The sequence below is a fragment of the Mustela putorius genome, unplaced genomic scaffold (genome assembly GCF_011764305.1).
Source record: "Mustela putorius furo isolate JIRA1106 unplaced genomic scaffold, ASM1176430v1.1 tig00000056_pilon_pilon_pilon, whole genome shotgun sequence".
Lineage (NCBI taxonomy): Eukaryota > Metazoa > Chordata > Mammalia > Carnivora > Mustelidae > Mustela > Mustela putorius.
In genome coordinates, this window is record NW_025421263.1 from 475,652 (window position 1) to 482,059 (window position 6,408).

A 6,408-nucleotide genomic window follows, 5' to 3' on the forward strand; every position below is an offset into this window, starting at 1 on the left:
GAGTCAGGGATTCAGGGCCTGTATCTTCAGCTTCTGGCCCCCTCAGTTCCCCTGGACTCCACAAGGGAGCAGATGACTTAAGGGGGAAGACTTCCAGGTGGCACACGTAGATCAAGGGGCAGGAGGCAAAGAAGGGGGGAAGCTGGTCCCTGGAGATTTGGGGAGGATGTGAGGGCTGTAGTGCACATGAAAGCAGCTGGAAAGATCTGGAAAGATTTTTTTTAAGATTTATTTATACATTTATTTATATATTCATTTATTTGACAGTGAGAGAGAGAGAGAGAGAGAACAAGCAGGGGATGCTGCAGAAGGAGAGAGAGAAGCAGTTTTGGGGAGACTCATGGGGGATCCATCCCAGGACTCTGGGATCATGACCTGAGCTGAAGGCAGACGTTTAACCTACTGAGTCTCCCAGATGCCCCTGGATAGATAGAAGTATGTTTGGTCTGTTGTTTAAGCTCTACCCATCAACTTTTAGGATAACAGACAAGGACATAATGACATAATTGATGCTCTTCCTACACTGGCACTGAGGCTCCCCTCCCCCCATCAGAATAGGGAAAAGAGCCCGTGCTGCTATTAGAATTCTTCTAAGTCTAAATGGAACAGTTTGGGCTGGTTTATGGGAATCTGCCCATTTCTGGCCATCTATATATGGCCAGCTTCTGGGTGCTGAGCCATCTCTGCAGGGACTTAGAAGGGGCACCCTTGTCCTTCAAATTGGTGCTGGGATTGTGAAGAAGGTTTCCTGCTAATCTGTATTTCCCTGACCTGGGCTGAGATTCCTCATCCAAGATCAGGTGCTGCAGTGACCTAAAGTGGGGAATCTACTGTGTGTCACTGCTTCTCTCTGGCAGAGTCAAAGGAGGCCCATGGTAGTGGTGGAGGGAGAGGCAGGGATAGAATTCTACACTCTGTCAAAACGTCATCCACAGTGAAGATTTAAAAAAATATTAAGAGGATAGATGTCAGATTATATACTTGGTGATACAGTAACAGCTCTGCGTGGTGACAGAAGTAGCTTACACATGTAATGAATATAACATAATTTATAGAATTGTCCAATCACTATCTTGTCATGTGAAACCGATGGTCACATGGTGTATCCACTATAAATCAAGTTTTAAAACAACCTGAAGGTGAGGGGAAACATTTGAAAAGCAACAAAACTACAGTTGACTGGGGAACAGCAAGGTTTTGAATTGTACTGAACAATGTAGGGGTGATTTCTTTTCTTACAAATATAGTATGGTACTGTCAATACATTTTCTCTTCCTCATGATTTTCTCAATGACATTTTCTTTACACTAACTCACTGCATTGAAAGAATAAGGTATGTAATACAAACAACATAAAATATGTGTTAATCAAGTGTTTTTGTTATCTGTAAGGCTGTTACACTAAGTACACCCACAAACACCCCAGCTACTAGAGTCTATAACTTAAATCGGCAGAGTTGTAGGATATAAGACAGACAAAATCAAGCGTTTCTAAACCATAGCAATGAACAAACGGAAAAGGAAATTAAGAAAACAATTCCATTTATAACAGCACCCACCAGAATAGTATCTAGGAATAATTGATTCAAGGAGTCACAAAACCTGTACACTGAAAACTACAAAACATTGCTGCAAGAGATTAAAGAAAACCTAAACCAGTGGAAAGACATCCCATATTCACCGATTGGAAGGACTGAAGTGACTAAGAAGGCAACACCCTGTGGCTAAGAAGGTAACACCATGATCTGCGGATTCTGTGGGATTCCTATCAAACTTTTTTCTTCTGCCTTCTCTATAGCACTTTGCATTCATTTCCTCTCAGATATTGTGATTTCTTTATATATATATATATATTTTATTTATTTATTTGACAGACAGAAATCACAAGTAGGAAGAGAGGCAGGGGGAGAAAGCAGGCTCTCTGCTGAGCAGAGAGCCCAATGTGGGGCTCAATCCCAGGATGCTGGACAATGGGATCATGACTTGAGCCGAAGGCAGAGGATTTAACCCACTGAGCCACCCAGGCACCCTAGACGTTGTGGTCTTCATCTTTTAATGTGAGATTGGGGGTTTGTTTTGTTTTGTTTTACATTTTCCATGTATCTGCTGAGTGTTTTGAACTGATGGGATGTAGTTATAACAAACTCTTTTTTGTCCTTTGGTGATTCTCACCTTAGTGAGAATCATTTCATTTTCAGATGAGTGACCCATCTCCTCATGAAGGTTCATTTCCCCTGCTTGTCTGCAGACCTCAAACCATCAGATGGGATGCCACACAATGTGAATGCTATCATGTTGGTTGCTGCATTTTTTTTTTGTTTGTTTTCTGTAATATAAAGTGTTTAGTGATGCATTTAAATTACTTGGAAACATTTCGAGTGTATCTTTAATGATTTATTAAATGGTCCAGAAGAGTAAACCACTTCCTGTAAGACCCTATTGGTGTGCCCCCCCCCCCAAGTAAAAATCAAAGTTTGAAAGCATAAATGTTAGACTCTGAATAAAAGCTTTTACACGGGAAAAAGCCCCAGCTCCAGTGAAAGCACAAACACAGAAACCCTTTCAAGCTTGGATTTAAAAAGCAACACAGCTGTGAGGACAGTTTTCCCTTGAGCCTGAGAGCAAGCAGAAGGCCCACCATTCCTTGCCCAAGAGCTAACCTGCTGTTTGGGAAATGTCTATAGTGCCAACTGAACGGGTCCTTTGCAAGTAGGCAGATATGCCTCTTTAGAAGCCTATCAAGGGTCGTTGGGCTGGCTCAGTCCAGAGAACACCAGAGTCTGGATCTAGGAGTCCTGAGCTCGGGATCCCCTCACCTCCGCTGGGTATAGAGATTGCTTAAATAAACTTAAATAAATGAACAAAAGCATGTCAAGTTCCAAGGCCTATATTCTCTGAAGGGCCCTCTGGAGGAAGGCTGCCAAGGGTAAGAAGTGGCCTGATTAAGGATAGGGAGTCTGGGGACTGTGTGAGGCTTTGTAGGGTGCTGGTGGCAAAAGGGAGCCAGAGGACAGCGGAAGTGGACAGACTCTGGCTTGTGTTCCCTGGGGAGTGAAAGAAAGCCCCTTCTTCAAAGATACAGATGTAGTGAAAAGAAGGGCCATCTGTACCCCAATGTTTATAGCAGCAATTGGCCACGGTCGCCAAACTATGGAAAGAACCAAGATGCCCTTCAACGGATGAATGGATAAGGAAATGTGGTCCATATACACTATGGAGTATTATGCCTCCATCAGAAAGGATGAATACCCAACTTTTGTAGCAACATGGATGGGACTGGAAGAGATTATGCTGAGTGAAATAAGTCAAGCAGAGAGAGTCAATTATCATATGGTTTCACTTATTTGTGGAGCATAACAAATAGCATGGAGGACAAGGGGTGTTAGAGAGGAGAAGGGAGTTGGGAGAAATTGGAAGGGGAGGTGAATCATGAGAGACTATGGACTCTGAAAAACAATCTGAGGGGTTTGAAGTGGCGGGGGGGTGGGAGGTTGGGGTACAAGGTCGTGGGTATTATAGAGGATACGGATTGCATGGACCACTGGGTGTGGTGAATAAAAATAATGAATACTGTTTTTCTGAAAATAAATAAATTAATTTAAAACAAAACAAACAAACAAAAAAAGAAAGCCCCTTCATCGCCTAGATCCTGGGACTGCAAGACACCAAAACGTAAGCAGAATCACACAAAATATTAAAGAACACCAGGCACGCTGCTCAAGAAAAACAAGAGGCCCAATCTTTTCCTGAAAACTGTGCATAGAGGACTCTTGCATGTCTCCAGTGAGAAAGACCATCAACCAGCAATGTAGTTAAGTGGGTTATAAATCACGCATTTACTGAGTAAGTGGTACTGCTAAAACATCAACACCTATAAACGTTCTCTTAAAAGATAAAGCTGTAAGAAAAAATTAAAAATCAGAACATTCTGTTATTGAACACCTATTACCCGGGAAAAGGGCAAACGCAGTTCCCCCACTACCATAAATTATGGAGTCGAGTTTCCCACATTTGGGGAAATCGCAGGGATCAGCACATCTGCAGTGCAATTGACAAGCCTCATCCTGACAAAACAACCTGCTTGATCATGTTATCTCCCCTGCTGGGTAAGTATGACCTTCTCCGCCTCTGCCTCCACCCCACACTAGCCTCACCCGCTGTCCACCCTGCACACACGCTCACTTGCCAACCAACACCCCAAAACCCTCAGCAGCCATTCCTGCCCCAAGCATCCTCACCCTCCACAGGAGTCTCCCTAATACAGTGGAAGCTACAGCACTGCTACATCCTCTGCCCCAGGAATTCTCTGGCCCAGAACTGTGGCCTAATGGTAACTGATTTACATCAGACATGCCCCATCCATGACGTCAGAGGTCTCCTCGCCACCAATTCAAACCTCTCAGATTTCAGGTTTTCTGTCTTAGGTCCACAGGACAAGAGCTAGTTTTATTTGTGCTTTTGTCTTACTTTTAGGTCCCTGCTGATATGATGTGGGCCAGGAGCAAATGGTCAAGAAATAATTTTTGAGGCATCTTCAGGGCAAAAAACATGTTTTTATTAAAGTTCAGGGACAGGACTCCTGGACAGGAAGAGGTGCCCTGGGATTTTGAGGAGTGATTGATCATATACTGTATGTTGGGGATGAAGGGTGGAGATACAGACTTTTCCAAAGGGATTTTTAGGTGTTATAAGAGACTGTAAGGAAATTTACTATTACTTACATTTCACTGGCATTTGCTCTCCTCATCACCTGCCATCTTTTTTCTTTCCATTCTTTTCTGTGGGATTTACAGTCTGCTCCCTGCATGGGCTCAGCCAGGTTCTTATGGGAATTATGCCAAGTGAAATGGCCACATTGGTGGCCACACAGAAAGACATTTCAAGAGTGGGCTCTGTTACTCTCACAGGAAGGGTTAGGACATAACTTACAAAGAGGTGAATATTGGACAATGTTCCCATCAGAGGTACATTTTTTTGTTGTAACGAGTTCTCTTAAGGCATGAAGCTACTTTTCAGCCTTTCACAAAGGGTGAAAAGCAACTGATCTATGACTGGATCCTGAGTGGAGTGAGGTTAATATGATATCATACGCTGTTGCTTTCCTAAATGTTATGGACTTAAAATGAATTTTATAGAAGCAGTATCTGAGTTCTTCACTGATTCCTGACTATCCCATCAGAGTGCAGCAGCCCTGGTGGCACAGGGATGGAAGAGGAATCGCTGGGATGCTGGAATATCCACAGGGCGACATGGTCTCTCACGCTTGGTTTCTTTGCCTTAATAGCTTACCAACATTCAGCCGATTGGGCCAGTGAGTTCCTCTGTATTGACAGCTAAAGACCTCCATGGAAATACTTGAACAACAGAGTGGGAGAGCGGATGTGGAGTCACTCCATCGACTAATAAAATAGGGGGCATCCTTACCTCAGGTGGGAGTCTTTTCTTGGGTCTTTCTGTTACTGGTCACTGTGGTGGTGATGGTTGTGAGATACTATTTGAGGTTTTTTGTTTGTTGTTGTCTGGAATAATTGTGGAGTGATAGCTTTATAGTAATTCTTGGAAAGTAAAAGAACATAACTAAGGACTCCTCCCAAGGAATATTTGCAGATCTCTGTGCCAACATTTATGGAGGACTTATACACTTTTCAGAGAAAGGTTATCAATCGAAGTGAAACAACTCTATATTTTTGGGTCAATGTTGGAGAAGAACAGTTTTAAAAACTGTGGTCTGCTTCAGAATCACCTGGGGTAAGATACAGATGGTGAAAAGAAGGGCCATCTGTACCCCAATGTTCATAGCAGCAATGGCCACAGTCGCCAAACTGGAAAGAACCAAGATGCCCTTCAACGGATGAATGGATAAGAAAGACATGGTCCATATACTCTATGGTGTATAATGTCTCCATCAGGAAGGATGACTTAGGATGGGACTGGAGGAGATTATGCTGAGTGAAATGAGTCAAGCAGAGTCAATTATATGGTTTCACTTATTTGTGAAGCATAAGGAATAACATGAAGGGCATGGGGAGCTGGGAGAGGAGACGGGAGTTGGGGGAAATTGGAGAGGGAGATGAACCATAAGAGACTGTCACTTTGAGAAACAGTCTGAGGGTTTTGGAGGGGAGGGGGGTGGAATGCAGTGTTAGCCTGGTGGTGGCTATTATGGAGGGCATGCATTGCATGGACCACTGGGTGTGGTGCATAAACAATGAATTTGGAACACTGTAAAGAATTTTTTTTAAAAAAGGCTAAAAAAAACACACACACACACACACACACACACACACACACACACACAAAACCCTCTGAAAAACCAAAAAGAAAAAAAAAAAAAAAAAAAGAAAAGAATCACCTGGGGGTATTTGTGTAAGAAATGCAGATTCTTGGGCCACCCACCAATGAAATACTT

General features: G+C 43.1%; 1 non-coding gene across 1 annotated transcript; it reads right to left on the minus strand.

Moving 5' to 3' along the window:
- Nucleotides 1–3,948: 3,948 nt before the first annotated feature.
- On the minus strand, nt 3,949–4,113 carry LOC123394720. Its single transcript, XR_006609435.1, has one exon. It is a non-coding gene; the product is annotated as a U1 spliceosomal RNA (small nuclear RNA).
- Between the last annotated feature and the right edge of the window lie 2,295 nt (nt 4,114–6,408).